Consider the following 17,739-nt stretch of genomic DNA (forward strand, 5'->3'; position numbering starts at 1 on the left):
GCGACATCAGTAATAGTGATTTCGCTTGATTTTTCCCTTACATCGTAAAATGCCGTCTCCTAGTACATAATTGATGTTTTCCTGCATTAGACACTGATAATTTTGGTGTAACTGTTAGTTGTTCTGCAGCTCTATACATTTCCCTGTGTAAGCGAGAAATCAAGCGAAAATCACCATCACTGATGATGCATTACCTCAATAAAGCGAAACGCGTCTAGTGAAAAAAATTACGCATATTTGTAATTGCAACGACAGAATAAAAATAGCCTGAAGATTTGTGAAGCAACTATGGACATTATGGCCACACAAATGAAGAATTCAAAGAAGTAATGGACATATTGGCAATCAATAGGGTTTTAGGTACTGACGAATTCCACAGAATAACAACAGGATACATACTGTCAAGCAGAGATAGTATTCTGAAATTCCTCTTGCTTTCATTACCGTACCAGCTGGAACTCCTACTGCGACTTGGTTTCCGGGTGTTTCTCTATAACGTACAGAGATATTTGAAAATAGGAAGATGCACTTTAAATTCATAGAGAATATATCGTTAAAATTTGAACAATTTGTTGTGGTTAGTTATTTAGATATCGGCTGATGACGGCGAATAAATGGTGAAAAAAGATTTTTCGCTTTTCTCAGGAACCGGCCGTGAACTAAATGTTGCCTCCTTAAGCCCTTAAGGCGCTTCATAGACCACTTACAACGTCTAATGCAAAAAAAAGAACAAATTTGCTCCGTTTACCTGGCTGGAGGAAATGTGTAACATTCAAATTTTGGCCCCGCACTGTACGATAGTTACAGCGAATCAATCCTTCTGTCTGGTATACAAATGATCCCTAGCCAAAGGGCTATCCTAAACACTTGGTTCTACCTTTCTATCTCCAACAGAACCCGAGGAATGAGCCCCGGAAAAATCCCGTTTCTGTGGGTGACCTTTTGGAAACTATTTATTTGTGCATGCTGTTGCAGGGTGAGAACGCGGTGCACCACGCTTAATACATCTCACTCGAATATTCAACACATTGGAATGTTACGGATTCGGATTATTTGTATATATATTTATCGGTTTAAGAAATTTTTTCTTCGTCGCACAGAAGAAAAACTTCATGCGATAGCATACTCACAGTTAATTAAGAATTGGTCATATATTGACTTTATAAATTATTTTGTTCTGGGATTGTGTATTACACGTAAGTGCTAGACATTCATTTCACTCTTTTTTATTGGGAAGAGGTTCCGGGAATGGTAAGAATGTAAACAAAATGGGAACGGCTTGTGCTTATGTGTCGGCTCAGAAATTCTCTTTTTTCAGCTATCAATAACTGTACAAATTCCTTGCCGGCTACACTTCCCGGAAATGCAGACGACAGAGTCATTTAAGCTACATTATGAGAAATTTAATCTTCAATGCAGCTTTACTAGTTAGTGGTATCTATTGAGGATGACTCATGATGGAGGTGAGTATACTGAAATTTCATGAATCTGCGTAACTCCTCGTGATAAAATAGGCAATCTTGTCGCAATAAATCGAAGAAAATCCAAGCAGCTGCAGGCTTCTTGCTCACCAAGGGTCTACAGACGATCCTCACAAACGATAGTTAATGAATCATTTTAGTGTTATGTTTCCACGTCAGACGACCAGCTCTCACTAAGATGCTGTTGTTGTTACTATGTTCTTCGGCCCAAGGACAGGCTTCATGCAGTTCTCCACGATAGTTACCTTATCTCTGAATAGCTACTGCAACCTACATCACTTTCAACCTGCTTATTTTATTCATACCTAAGACTTCCTCTCCAATTTTTTCCCTCTCACACTTCCTCTATTACCAAATTAATAATTCCTTGAAGTCTCAGAATGTGTTCTATCACCTGACCCCCATCTCTTGGTCAAGTTATGCCATAAATTTCTTTTTTTCTCCAATTCGATTCAGTATCTCCACATTAGTTATTCGATCCACCCATCCGATCTACAGAATTCCATTGCAGCACTAGATGTCTAAAGCATATGTTCTCTTCTTGTCTAAAATACTTATCGCCCACGATTCACACCCGTAGATGCCTACAATCCAAGTAAATACCTTCATAAACATTTAATTTTATAATGAAATTTTCACTCTACAGCGGAGTGTGCGCTGATATGAAACTTCCTGGCAGGTTAAATCTGTGTACCGGACCGAGACTCGAACTCGGGACCTTTGCCTTTCGCGGGAAATTGCTCTACCGACTGAGCTACCCAAGAGAGCTTCTGTGAAGTTTGGAAGGTAGTAGACGCAAAAGGCAAAGGTCCCGAGTTCGAGTCTAGGTCCGGCACACAGTTTTAAGCTGCCAGGAAGTTTCATTTAATTTTATATTAGACATTATCAAATTCCTTTTTTTCTTATGTACTTTTCTTCCAGTTGCCCGTCTGCATTTTACATTATCTCAACGTCGGCCATCATAAATTTTTATCTCTAAATATCAAAACACATCTTTTCCTTGTAGTGTCTGATTTCCTAATCTAATACCCTCAGCATAGCCTGATTTAATCCGACTACGCTCCATTACATATGTTTTACTTTTGTTGGTATTCATTTTATAATCTCTTTTCAAGACGCTATCCATTTCGCTCAGCTTCTCTTCTAAGTCATTTCACTGCACTTAAAGTTTTTATTTACTGTCCCTAAACAGTAATTAATTCCCTTTCCAAATTTTTCCTTGATTTTCTTCACAGCTTGGTCAGTCGGGGATAGACTACAAGCTTGCCTCACTCGCTTTTCAAGTACGGCTTCCCTTTCAAATCCTTCGACTAATATAACTGAAACCTGGTTTCCGTACAAGCTGTAAAAAAACCTTTAGTTCCCAAAATTTTATCACAGCTTGCTTTAAAATATCAAAGTGTGTAATCCGATCAACACCATCAAAAACTTTCTTTAAATACACTAAAATGCTAGTTATAATCGTGGATTTGCATTTTTCAATCCATCCTTTAGGATAGATAGGGTCAATATTGCTTCGCGTGTTCCTACATGTCTCCGGAACCCTAACTGATCTTCCCGATCAGCTTTTACTGTTCTTGTTCTGTAAACAATTCGTGTCAGTGTTTTGCAACTATGACTTATAAGCTGATAGTTCTATAGCCTTCACACTCTTCAGCACCTGCCCTTTTTTTTATTGGGATTATTATATTCTTCTTGATGTCTGAGGGTATTCCACCTGTCTCCAATATCTTATACACCAGGTGGAATACTTAGTCATGGCTGGCTCACCCAGTGAACTCATTATTTTCCAAGGGGCCTTGTTACGACTTCGCTCTTTCAACGATATTCAAATTCTTAAAGTACCATACCTCCCACAGCACCTTCATGTACGTCCTCATCCATTTCTGCAATATTGTTTTCAAGTTTATTTTCCTTTTATAGCCCTTCTCTATGATACCTCCACCTTTCAGCTTTCGCTTCTATACTAGGACTGGCTTTCCATTTGAGCTCCTTGTGTTCATTTAACTGCTTTTCTTTTCTCCAGAGATTTTTTTTAACTTTCCTATTGGTGACATCTATCTTTCCCTCACGTACGAATGCTTCTAATCCTTGCATGTGTCTACTAGCCATTCCAGTTTCGCCATTTAGCACTTTCCGTCAATCTCATTTTATAGGCTTCTGTATTCCGTTATGACTGCTTCGTTTGCTGCATTTTCTATTTCCCCCTTTCGTTAGTTAAATTCAGTATCATCTGTGTTATCTAAATACATGATTTCAACACGATTTTATATGGATGGAATGAAACACATGAACCCCAAGAATTCACATTCTTTTTCTGGTAAAATAATGGAGAAGAAAACAAACTTGCCGTCAGTTAAAAATGGAAAGAAGATCATAAGTTATTGTGAAGACACGAACAGTGTCAAAACTCTTGGATATGTGCATATTTTTAGTAGAACCCTTGTTTGCTTGATTACGGTTTTGGTAGCTGAAGTTTGTCCATAATGAAATGTGTGTTCCGTTAACATTTGAAAAATTAGAATTTGTTTTCTGTCCTGTTTATTATTTAATTTAGATTGTGTCCTAACGTAAGGACTATTTCGCTTTGTGTGGATAACAGAAAGAAAGTTTTACATGGAAATATCTCCCAAGAATATTTATTACCTCTGAAGTACTGTAACGCATTTTAAAAGAGAATCGTCCCCCTTAATTGTGCAGACATACGGCGCGTGGCATTTATTGATAGGAGAGAACGACTGTTGAAGTTACAAGTGACTGAGTAACATGTGAAAGCTAGGTCATTCACTTGGACTCTCTGCGTCTCTAATTTAGCGTCGGTGTTTAAATTTATTTTTAATAATTCGCTTTTGAAATGGGAAAAGGTACCTAACAAAATGTTATTCTTACAGCAAAGTTACAAATTGAAAAGGTGATTTCGTTATTTTATTATGGTTTATTTCCCAATTGTTTCTTCAGACAATAGACGTTCATTAGTGCTATCACTCCAAATAACATCTCTCAGCTTCAACTCTTCAATCCATCTTACGTTTTGTGTGTGGGGGGTGGGGGAATCTCTGTAATATTACCTTCATGGTGTTTTCGCAAGATATGCGTAAGAGCAGACAACATATTGGCTGACTCTTCTAGGAACGTACGCTATCGGAATTTTAACTGCAAGCCACAAGGCGGTCCACAATGGCACTCTTACAGCACTTGTCACTGGAGTTGGCTGAGCATGTCTCTGACGCTTTCGCTCTTGCTAAATCAACTTGTTAATAAATGCGCTGGTGTTCCCTTGTTCTTCTGTAATTCCTCTGTCAATCCTCTCTGGTGAGGATACCAGACTGACGAGCAATGTTGAAATAATATCGGTTGAACGAGGGTTTTGGTAGCTACCTCCTTTGTGCGTGTTCTACTCTTCCTGAGGATTCTTCCAATAAATCTCTGTCTCTCATCCCCCTTACCAGTTATTAGCTTTAAGCACTCGTTGCCCTTTAAATTGCTCCGTACACACACTCCCATTGAGTAAGATAAAACGCGTAACAAATTTTTTATTTATATTCTTCGATCAGGTGTTTCTCAGTCACTGTCAAGAAAAGTTCATTTTTCTATAATCTGATTTAGTGTCCTCAGTCCTATATGTTTATAGTCAACTCATTTTTCATTATATCCACAAACAACAACGTAGAAACTTCGAAATAAGTTTTATACTGTAAATCATTTGAAGCAGCTACAAACCAATACCTTCTCTGCTAGTCAGAGGGATACGAAAATAAAGCGCAGTCGATACTTTTTGCACACAGACAAGACTAAAATCTGTGGATAGTGTGATTATGCCAGCTCAGCAAATACTGTAGTATATTATTACAATTGAAATAGTAGCTTAGTTCCATCTAACAAGGTGAATTTTCCAGCCTACCCGATTTGTTGTAGAAAGAATAAATCCAACTCGGTTTTAATGATTCGACAGATCACCGTAACGAACTTGAAATGTAAAAATAGGAAATTCCGAAATAAATCATGAAATTTACTTTTATGGGTTCATACAGCGGAATTCCGTGCAAGCACTGACGCAGGTACTGTATACCAACACACTTCATTCTTACCTGAATACCTCGCCGATACTATTCACTGTATGAGAGAGATGAATACAGATATAAATTTAGGGCATTTCGGTTACAAGCAGTATTTCATTTCCATTAAGTTTGGTCTCCCGTCAAGAAGTCCTATTTTTAAATCGCCAGTCTTCCTTTATGTACATGTATACTCTGCATTCCACCTTGTGGCGTGTGGCGGAGGGTACTTTGTTTACCACCGTCATTTACGACCTTCCCTGTTGTAGCCGCGAATGGTTCGCGGGAAGAACGACTACCTCCGTGTGGCTCGAATCTCTAATTGTATGATCGTGGCCTTTTCGCGAGATACTCATGGCATTTGTTGACTCTTCCCGGAACATACGCTCTCAGAACTTCAACAGTAAGTCTCATTGTGATGCAGAACGCCTCTCTTGAAGCGTCTGCACTGAAGTTGGTTGATCATCTCTGCGAAGCGTTCGACTGCTTTGATCCTGTCTTTAATCTCATCTTGTGCTAATACTTTCATCTCTATAAGTGCTTTTTTTACGAGTCTTCTTACTAGTTTGCTGCGGCCCGCCACGGATTCCTCTCCTGTGACTGCCTCTTCATCTCAAAGTGGCACTTGCAAACTACTTCCTCAATTATTTGCTGAGTATATTCCAATCTCTGTCTTTTCTACCTTTTTTGCCCTCTACAGCTCCCTTCAGCACCATGGAAGTCATTCCCTGATATATTAACAGATGTCTCATTATCCTGTCACTTCTCCTTGTCAGTGTTTTCCACATATTCCCTTACCTTATCAGTTCACCTAATTTTCAATATTCGTCTGTAGCACCACATCTCAAACGCTTAAATTTTGTTCTCTTCCGGTATTCCCACAGTCCATGTTTCACTACAATACAATGCTGTGTTCCAAACGTACATTCTCAGAAATTTCTTCCTCAAATTAAGGCTTTTGTTTGATACTAGTAGACTACTCTTGGCCAGGAATGTCCCTTTTGCCAGTGGTAGTCTGTTTTTGATGTCCTCCTTGCTCCGTCCGTCGTTAGTTATTTTGCTGCCTAGGTAGTAGAATTCCTTAATTTCATCTACTTCGTGAGCATCAATCCCGATGTTTCACTGTACTCATTACTGCTACTTCTCATTACTTTCGTCTTTCTTCGGTTTGCTCTCAGTCCATATTCTGTTCTCATTACTGTGTTCATTCCGTTCAGCATCACGTAATTCTTCTTCAGTTTCACTCAGGATAGCAATGTCATCAGCGAATCGTATGATTAATATCTATTCAACTTGAATTGTAATTCCTCTCTCGAAACTTCCTTTCCATCATTGCTTCTTCGATATACAGGTTGAAGAGTAGGACGAAAGACTACATCTCTGTCTTCCGAGTACTTTGTTTTTGGTCGTCCATACTTATTATTCGTTCTTGGCTCTTGTACATATTGTATTTTACCCGTCTTTCCCTATAGCTTACGCTATTTTTCCCAGACTTTCGAACATTTTGCATCATTTCACATCGTCGGATGCTTTTTCCATGTCGACTAATGCTATGAGCGTGTCTTGATTTATCTTTAGTCTTGCTTCCGTTATCAACCGCAACATCAGAATTTCCTCTCTGGCGCCTTTACTTTTCATTAAGATAAACTGATCGTCATCTAATACATCCTCAATTTTCTTTTCCATTCTTCTGTATATTGTTCTTGCAAGCACTTTGGATGCATGTGGTATTAAGTCGACTGTGCGATAATTCTGACGCACCCCGTTAGGAACAGGGTATGTGAGTAAGTGGGCCCAGCGTTCTGCCTTATGATCATGAACAGCGCCGTATGGCTGGAAAGCCGCTATGACGTTCTCTGCAGGTACCTCGAATGGCAGTTTGAACACGCGAATGGTACTAACGTCTAGTCCTCATGTTCGACTTCGAACACGTGATGGTAACGTCAGCGTGACGGAAACAGAGTACTGTCATTGACCATTTTAACGAAAACGGTGTTGCTGAGAATCGAGAGGTGAATACCCAGAAGATTGTAATGTAGATTTTGTGAACTTATTTGCCATGACCTCAGCGTTCGAAGTCCGCGCACAGGTTACCTCGCAATGCAAACAAGCACGAGCTTACACGATCCGCAGGCCGAAGCACGGCCGCTGAAGCCAGACTGGGGTTTAATTTTTTTTTTCTTTTTGTTGATCTAATTTTGCTCCAACGTCCCATTATACTCGTTCAAGTTCATCGTTGACCTATTCACTCAGTTCTTTTTATTTTTTTGATTTTTTATTACAGAGAGCCGCTAATGCTCGGACGGAACACGTTGAGCTACCGTGCCGGGTAGCCATTGACCACGAGAGCTCTATATATCTGCTCCATTCAAAATCATCCTATTTTAAATCTTCTAATCTTTTATCTAACTACATTTTTTCTCTTCTTCTGCCCCTTTTATTGACATGTTAACTATTGCTGAACGCCTCAAAAGAGATTCCTTCATGTAGTAATGGCTTTCCGTGTCGTCTTTCCTTGTCTGTTCTTTCTAGTATACGTTGACGTAACGCTTGTTATTTAACTTAGTTACATAGCATGATACTTCAGTTGATTTCAGGTCCTCCTTCGGTTTTTCCACTGTCCACGTAACACTTGCTTACAGCGCTTGCATGGAAACGTGGACACGGCTTTCAAATTGCATAAGAGGGCCATTAGGATTGTGAGTAAAAGTACTAACTGAACTCTCTGTAAAGACCTGTTTAAATATTATCTGATAATAAAGACGTGGTGTCACCGCCAGACACCACACTTGCTAGGCGGTAGCCTTTAAATTGGCCGCGGTCCATTAGTATACGTCGGACCTGCGTGTCGCCACTATCAGTGATAGCAGACTGAGCGCCGCCACACGGCAGGTCTAGCCTAGAGAGACTCTCTAGCACTCGCCCGAGTTGCACAGCCGACTTTGCTAGCGATGGTTCACTGTCTACATACGCTCTCATTTGCAGAGAGGACGGTTTAGCATAGCCTTCAGCTACGTCATTTGTTACGACCTAGCAAGGCGCCATATTCAGTTACTATAAGTACTTCAAGAATGTATTCTGAACAGATAATATTGTGAATCATGTACCGTCAAGAGCGACCTTCATCATTTATGGATTAAAGTTAAGTATCAAACTAATTACGTCCGCTTTCTGAATTCTCATTCCTTGTCATGTTCCAGACCTCACGTCAGTATAGTTCTTCCCTCCTCGCGCCAACCTGCGTAAGCTAAAACGCGTGCATTTCGGCCTCCACTCGTAACACGGTGTTGGTTCTTCTGCAAACACAAAAAGAAATGTCATTCGACAGTAATCTGTCATTTTTTAATTAATCTTAGTGGAAAATCCTTTGCCTAGAATCTGTGATGAACAATTCTAACCTCTTTCCCTTTTCTTGACCGCTACATCTCATTCATCGTGGTGCGGTACTAACTCAGCTTTTCCAGACGGGCCAAGGAGACAACACAAAAGAGTTCTATAGAATAGCGAAAGAATTGTCATTTCCTGAAGCCAGCCTGAAGAGATAGTGCCCGTAATGCCCAGTGATGTGATACAAATGAATAATGCATTTAGACAGCGCACATGTGATAATTGTTGTTGTTGTCTTCAGTGCTGAGACTGGTTTGATGCAGCTCTCCATGCTACTCTATCCTGTGCGAGCTTCTTCATCTCCAAGTACCTACTGCAACCTACATCCTTCTGAATCTGCTTAGTGTACTCATCTCTCGGTCTCCCTCTACGATTTTTACCCTCCACGCTGCCCTCCAATGCTAAATTTGTGATCCCTTGATGCCTCAAAACATGTCCTACCAACCGATCCCTTCTTCTAGTCAAGTTGTGCCACAAACTTCTCTTCTCCCCAATCCTATTCAATACCTCCTCATTAGTTACGTGATCTATCCACCTTATCTTCAGTATTTTTCTGTAGCACCACATTTCGAAAGCTTCTATTCTCTTCTTGTCCAAACTATTTATCGTCCATGTTTCACTTCCATACATGGCTACACTCCAAACAAATACTTTCAGAAACGACTTCCTGATACATAAATCTATATTCGATGTTAACAAATTTCTCTTCTTCAGAAACGCTTTCCTTGCCATTGCCAGTCTACATTTTATATCCTCTCTACTTCGACCATCATCAGTTATTTTTCTTCGTAAATAGCAAAACTCCTTTACTACTTTAAGTGTCTAATTTCCTAATCTAATTCCCTCAGCATCACCCGATTTAATTTGACTACATTCCATTATCCTCGTTTTTCTTTTGTTGATGTTCATCTTATATCCTCCTTTCAAGACACTGTCCATTCCGTTCAACTGCTCCTCCAAGTCCTTTGCCGTCTCTGACAGAATTACAATGTCATCGGCGAACCTCAAAGTTTTTACTTCTTCTCCATGAATTTTAATACCTACTCCAAATTTTTCTTTTGTTTCCTTTACTGCTTGCTCAATATACAGATTGAATAACATCGGGGAGAGACTACAACCCTGTCTCACTCCCTTCCCAACCACTGCTTCCCTTTCATGCCCCTCGACTCTTATGACCGCCATCTGGTTTCTGTACAAATTGCAAATAGCCTTTCGCTCCCTGTAGTTTACCCCTGCCACCTTTAGAATTTGGAAAAGAGTATTCCAGTCAACATTGTCAAAATCTTTCTCTAAGTCTACAAATGTTAGAAACGTAGGTTTGCCTTTTCTTAATCTTTCTTCTAAGATAAGTCGTAAGGTCAGTATTGCCTCACGTGTTCCAACATTTCTACGGAATCCAAACTGATCCTCCCCGAGGTCCGCATCTACCAGTTTTTCCATTCGTCTGTAAATAATTCGCGTTAGTATTTTGCAGCTGTGACTTATTAAACTGATAGTTCGGTAATTTTCACATCTGTCAGCACCTGCTTTCTTTGGGATTGGAATTATTATATTCTTCTTGAAGTCTGAGGGTATTTCGCCTGTCTCATACATCTTGCTCACCAGCTGGTAGAGTTTTGTCATGACTGGCTCTCCCAAGACCGTCAGTAGTTCTAATGGAATGTTGTCTACTCCGGGGGCCTTGTTTCGACTCAGGTCTTTCAGTGCTCTGTCAAATTCTTCACGCAGTATCGTATCTCCCATTTCGTCTTCATCTACATTCTCTTCTATTTCCATAATATTGTCCTCAAGTACATCGTCCTTGTATAAACCTTCTATATACTCCTTCCAACTTTCTGCCTTCCCTTCTTTGCTTAGAACTAGGTTGCCATCTGAGCTCTTGATATTCATACACGTGGTTCCCTTATCTCCAAAGGTCTCTTTAATTTTCCTGTAGGCAGTATCTATCTTACCCCTAGTGAGATAAGCTTCTACATCCTTACATTTGTCCTCTAGTCATCCCTGCTTAGCCATGTTGCACTTCCTGTCGATCTCATTTTTGAGACGTTTGTATTCCTTTTTGCGTGCTTCATTTACTGCATTTTTATATTTTCTCCTTTCATCAATTAAATTCAATATTTCTCCTGTTACCCAGTGATTTCTAGCAGCCCTCGTCTTTTTACCTACTTGATCCTCTGCTGCCTTCACTACTTCATCCCTCAGAGCTCCCCATTCTTCTTCTGCTGATTTCTTTCCCCTATTCCTGTCAATTGTTCCCTTATGCTCTCCCTGAAACTCTGTACAACCTCTGGTTCTTTCAGTTTATCCAGGTCCCATCTCCTTAATTTCCCACATTTTTGCAGTTCCTTCAGTTTTAATCTACAGGTCATAACTAATAGATTGTGGTCAGAGTCCACATCTGCCCCTGGAAATGTCTTACAACTTAAGACCTGATTCCTAAATCTCTGTCTTACCATTATATAATCTATCTGATACCTTTTAGTATCTCCAGGGTTCTTCCATGTATACAACCTTCTTTCATGATTCTTAAACCAAGTGTTAGCTATGATTAAGTTGTGCTCTGTGCAAAATTCTACCATGCGGCTTCCTCTTTCATTTCTTAGCCCCAATCCATATTCACCTACTATGTTTCCTTCGCTCCCTTTTCCTACACTCGAATTCGAGTCACCCATTACTATTAAATTTTCGTCTCCCTTCACTATCTGAATAATTTCTTTTATTTGATCGTACATTTCTTCAATTTCTTCATCATCTGCAGAGCTAGTTGGCATATAAACTTGTAGTACTGTAGTAGGTGTGGGCTTCGTATCTATCTTGGCCACAATAATGCGTTCACTGTGCTGTTGGTAGTAGCTTACCCGCATTCCTATTTTCCTATTCATTATTAAACCTACTCCTGCATTACCCCTATTTGATTTTGTGTTTATAACCCTGTTGTCACCTGACCAGAAGTCTTGTTCCTCCTGCCACCGAACTTCACTAATTCCCACTATATCTAACTTTAACCTATCCATTTCCCTTTTTAAATTTTCTAACCTACCTCCCCGATTAAGGGATCTGACATTTCACGCACCGATCCGTAGAACGCCAGTTTTCTTTCTCCTGATAACGACATCCTCTTGAGTAGTCCCCCCCCCCCCCCCCCCCCCTGAGATCCGAATGGTGGACTATTTTACCTCCGGAATATTTTACCCATTTAATCATACAGTAAAGCTGCATGTCCTCGGGAAAAATTACAGCTGTAGTTTCCCCTTGCTTTCAGCCGTTCGCAGTACCAGCACAGCAAGGCCGTTTTGGTTAATGTTGCAAGGCCAGATCAGTCAATCACATATGATCAAGTAACTGTCGAACTAACAATAAGAAAAAGAAGTTGACCTTTTTTCCCGTGTGAATCTTTCAAATGTTTCACGTGGCTGCTGAACCAGTCTGCGTGGCTGTAGCAGGCCGGCAGTAGCGCAGAAACGTCTCAGACACGTAAGCTGCGTTCCCGCGGCGTGCGCAGCCACATTTCCGCTGGCGCCTGCGGGCTGCGCTGCGCTTTCTGCACCTCTCGGCACGTGACGCACTCTGCGTGAATGAGGACGTGGCGCGCCGCCCGCTGCCTCCTCTGTGCAAAGGCTCGCAGCAGAGAAGAGGCCGGCTCGCACGGGCGCTTATGGAGCGTTCGCTAGAACCGGGAGCGGCAGCCGCATACACTATCCGCTCGTACTTATTATCGATGCATGTTCATGTGTGTAAGTGGAAGGACAAGTGATGCGGTTGTCTGCCGCTCAACAACATAGTCACGCCAATAGAAAAACATTTCGGCTGTAATTTTGTCATGAGCCGTGGCGACTGGCGGTAGGGTGTTCTACGTGCATCGCTGGTATCGATATTCGGCTGTCTTGCTATCTTTGACTGCTCCTCTCTCCCCCCCCCCCCCCCCCCGGTGGTTTTTCGGGTGAACGTGTGGTGAGAGACTCTCGGGTCGGCGTTCAACGAGCCAACTTGTGTTAAAAACAAGCCTTCGTCCCTAACCGTGGTGCATGGGTCTCTCCGCCCTTGTCTTTTGTCGTGCCGGATGTACGGTGCCGATCATTGGGCGCCTTCACGTGCAAAATTGTGGTGGGTTCGTCGTCTCACGCTGAACAGCTTCCCAGCTTGTAATTTGCAAGCTCCAAGTTGCGTATGACTTTTATTCTGTGTTTAACGAAGAAGATTGTTGAAACTTAGTGTGGCATGGGTAGCTGCTGGAGATGGCTCTGAACTTGGTTCCACAGTGGCTAATTCAAGGTGGCTGATGTTCCTTGATTTCGTTTCTCATCATCTGTAGAGTGTGTGTTTTAAGTGGTTTTCATGCAAATTTTAACTTGTTTTAGGACGTACTGACCGCTTTGGGACTGGTTGCGGTTGTGTACGCGCCCAGCAGCCGTAGAGTTAATTGCTTAATCATCTGTCACGACAGGATTTGGTATGTTTATATAATATCGAAAGTGCCTTGAGGAAACTGGAAGCGATCTCTAAGTTTCCTGCTAATTTACTGGGAGACGGGTAATGTTAGAGTATTGCTCCATAAGAATTTGGGGGCAAGCTTATTATATTCCAGTGTGGCTGTGATTTGACCTTGTTTTCATTGCGATCTACTTGTGCTGCAGGCCATTTGTTAAGTCTACTCGTTTCCTGGCGTCGGGGCGGTTATGGATTCCTGTCAGGACCCCTCATTGTGAGGCCGGTCGGACTATATATAAATATATACCGCCTGCTGGTGAGCCTGTGCACAAGCCGTGGGGAGTGAAAGTCTGTAGCATCATCATGGAGTCACCCCGTGTACACGTACATTTGCAGACGCCCGTGCCTCTGACTTTGACGCTCTGTAGTCTCGTTGGGTGACGTTTCCGGACATGGGTTCCTGTTCAAAATACGATGTACTCATTCCCCTCAAGAAGCCCTTGAAGTCTGTAACGGGAATTTCCGACCACCCTGTATATAAATATATACCGCCTGCCGGTGAGCCTGTGCACAAGCCGTGGGTATTGAACGCTCGTATTGCCTGCCGGCCGTAACGCTATCGCTTTCAAATACTGCTGCGGGCCTTAACGCTGTTCTCTAAAGTTAAGTGCAATTTGGGAATCATTCTGAGTCATTATGTCCGTTAGTTAAGTGAGGCCACTTTGTTAATATTAGCGTTTCTGTAAGTCATATTACTAGCAATTCTTATTTAACACTTATGTTCATTTGTGTATCTTCGATGAATTTGCATCTCGTTATTTTTCCTGTGTGTCAGTTTTGCGACCTTGGTTGGTCCACTTTGCATTTTTAGGATAAGCATGTTTCACTGTGGGCCTTTATGTTGGCATTTTAGTTTTATTAAGCTTTAAGATCTTTCTTTTTTTTAAAAAAAAAAAAAAAGAAGTTGTGGTATTATGTGGCTGTATAACTTTGGTTTGGAAGTGTATAGTGTTACTAGTCTTTTGAGATGTGGTTAAACAAGAACGATTGTTTTTGATTGATTATTTCACCGTATCTACTATCTATGATTTTGGTTGCGGGAGCAAAATATGATTCTTATTCGTGTTTATGTAATTAAAGTGAAGATTTGTATATTGCATCAGTAAGAGCGCAAATGTCCGAACTGAAGTTTATTATAAAGTCTGTTTTGAGTCAAATTAAAATTGTAAAACAACCTCAAGTCTGCCCATGACTAGTGATCCCGGGCTTCCTATTTCCGTTAAATAACTGTGGTGAGATTGTAATTTTGATTTTATAAGGAATTGAGTAGTACCACGGTTCATTCATATGATCACATGGTTGGAGACCGTGGCCGCTATTTGAAGACAAATGTTGATGGTGTTAGGACAGCAACCAGCCACAAATTTATTTTCAGTTCCTTTATTCAAAGGGTACCGTTACCGGTATCGAATCGTTGCGATCCATCTTCAGACGGTTTTCATGCTTTAATTACATGTGGTGGTTCTTTTTACAGATTAATTGTCCTAAAATATAAATAATACGTAATTGTAAGCACGCTAGACAGATGGTTGCGTTACAGATATTCATTGGATGTGATTTACGTGAAATGTCGGTTTGAACTGTTTGTTTCCATTACATTCGTTCAACAGGTGTGTGGGAACGTATTCACATCTGCTGTCTCAACAACATCACTATTTCGGCTGAATGTTAGTTACAGAGGACCTCATAACAAATCTTAATGTCTCTGAAACACTGCTATGAGAGGATTTCAAAAACTAAGTTACACATGGCGTCCCACTGGGCAATTACACTGGCGCATTCTCAGAGGAGAGTACACGTTCTCGGTTTCATGTGGACACAGTTCTGCTGTGGTGCGGCTAACATACGCATCACAGCGCGGGAGTGAACTGCCGTGGCAACTGTGAACGTACTCCAAAGTTGAAGTACTTTGGACAGGATTCTTGTGGGCAGAAAGTCTAATTTGCAGGCAGAATCACAGAGCAGTTCTGGCGGTATATGGACCGAATGCAACGTCGCATGACGCCAAAGAAAAATGCTGCCAGCTACTTGATGAAAGCCGCACAGACATGGGTGACCCTGATCGGGAAGGGAGACTGTCGACATCGACCGCAGAGGACAACGTCCGGGCGATGGAGGGACTGATTCCCTGCAATAGCCAGGTTTCCAAATCAATCACGTGTGGCTAACAAAGGAGCTACTTGAGCGAGAAGTCGCGGCTCCAGTGTTTGGGAAGCTGACAATGACCAGCACAGTGGTGAGCTGACCGCGTGCGAATGCAGCCGGCGGCCGGTCGAGATAGCGTTTTTCTGTTTTTAATAAACAATCTGCAAAACGCAAGAAACCATACTGCGAATTCATGAACGATTTTGAAGACATGAAAAGGCAAAAAGTATCACTTCAACTAAGAGGATCGAGCGTATTCTTTGAATAGCTAAACTGGGAAAAAAACATGTTAATATCGTTTTAAATAAGTCTCATTTCTACAAATCCCATTCTCATTCATCATCATGTAATAGCTTCAAGATAATGTAAGATAAGAAAATTCGATAAAGATGAATCAGCCATTCTGAGTGTACATTTTTTTTCGCAACTGTGAGAAGTGATTGACCAGTGGATAAAACTTTTACACGCTTCATATAACTTTTTAAAATTTTGGCAACACCTTGGTAATCTGAGGGCGGTCATAGTGTCTACGAATGACACATAATGCACTCCTGGTTGTCCTCTCGTGTTTTATGCCGGATCCTAAAATCATCGTGACTCTATTTTTCCATCGACTTCAGGAGACACACTGCTTCTGCTACGGAACCTATGCAGGATGACGGTTTCCAGTCACGGCATCAGTTTTCGGCGGGACTCAACAGCAACAGCAGTAGCAGTGTCTCTTCTGAAGATGACGGACAGGTTGATAGCCGAAAAATCGATTCATGGTGATTTTAGGATCCGACAGAAAACCCGAGGAAAAGTACCAAGAATCATTACGCTGAAAAGTCTACGCAGTCACGTCATGCATTTATGTTCATACAAACGATTAGCTTCCTTGTATAGAAAAAATAGAAAGCTTTATGAAGTTCTATGAGATGATGTCAGTGCCATAAAGCAACTGTTTTTGTCAAAGGGTAAGTGAACCACAAACAAAAGTGTTGGTAGTAGGTTCGTATACAGTGTTTGGATGCTCGGCGTATTGAATTCTGTAGGTGGAAATAATCGGAGACTTCGACTTTCAGATACGACCGGCGTAGGGTTATAGTCAGTTCTAAGCTGTATATCAGTGGATCTCATACACAGTTTCTCCGAAAGTACTCGTCGTTCAGTAACAGTATCACTAGGTTTTACTAACTTGCAGTATTCGTAAGTTCTGAACAATGTGCCACAGAGGAACGGTAATTTCCCAAAAAGATTGGTTTTTTTCTTATAGATATTAAATATTGGCTGAACTTAGAAGTTTGAAATGTTGATGGAAAATACTATCATTATATTGACTCCAGTCTCCTGCTCACGGCAAGCTGGACAGCCAAATTTGACTTGTGCTCCTGATCTTGTTGAATTCTTTTATCACGTTACTATCAGTTCGTAGCAGACGTAGGATAAGCGAAGATCTGTTCTAGTTCTAGTGGCATTTAGTGAGTAATCTGGACATAACTCCGATGTCAACAAGACCAGTTTCGTAACAGGATATGCATTAGTCGTCAATGATAAGCACACGAAATAGACAAGTCAGGATACATCGAAAAGTGCTTGGAAGTTTTCTACCTTGCTACCGTACTCTGCGCAATAGTTGCGGAGAACAAACTAACACTTGCAGTGAACCTACACAAGTTACAATTAGTTCAAAGGCCTAGTGAAACCACAAATATATAGAATTTTCTTAAACGATTTTAGCCGTTACCAGACTGTTCGAAGGTTTACGGGAACGTATCATTATAGCGATAATCCACCATTTCAGTCATATACACTCCTGGAAATGGAAAAAAGAACACATTGACACCTGTGTGTCAGACCCACCATACTTGCTCCGGACACTGCGAGAGGGCTGTACAAGCAATGATCACACGCACGGCACAGCGGACACACCAGGAACCGCGGTGTTGGCCGTCGAATGGCGCTAGCTGCGCAGCATTTGTGCACCGCCACCGTCAGTGTCAGCCAGTTTGCCGTGGCATACGGAGCTCCATCGCAGTCTTTAACACTGGTAGCATGTCGCGACAGCGTGGACGTGAACCGTATGTGCAGTTGACGGACTTTGAGCGAGGGCGTATAGTGGGCATGCGGGAGGCCGGGTGGACGTACCGCCGAATTGCTCAACACGTGGGGCGTGAGGTCTCCACAGTACAGCGATGTTGTCG

At 41.5% G+C, this 17,739-nt stretch overlaps 1 protein-coding gene across 6 annotated transcripts in view; it reads right to left on the bottom strand.

The window, feature by feature from the left end:
* LOC126268165 (band 3 anion transport protein) overlaps window positions 1-17,739 on the bottom strand; it is an 811,429-nt gene that overhangs the window by 706,290 nt on the left and 87,400 nt on the right. The gene's annotated exons all lie outside the window — the stretch shown is intronic.

This window comes from Schistocerca gregaria, chromosome 4, assembly GCF_023897955.1.
Source record: "Schistocerca gregaria isolate iqSchGreg1 chromosome 4, iqSchGreg1.2, whole genome shotgun sequence".
NCBI classification, from domain to species: domain Eukaryota; kingdom Metazoa; phylum Arthropoda; class Insecta; order Orthoptera; family Acrididae; genus Schistocerca; species Schistocerca gregaria.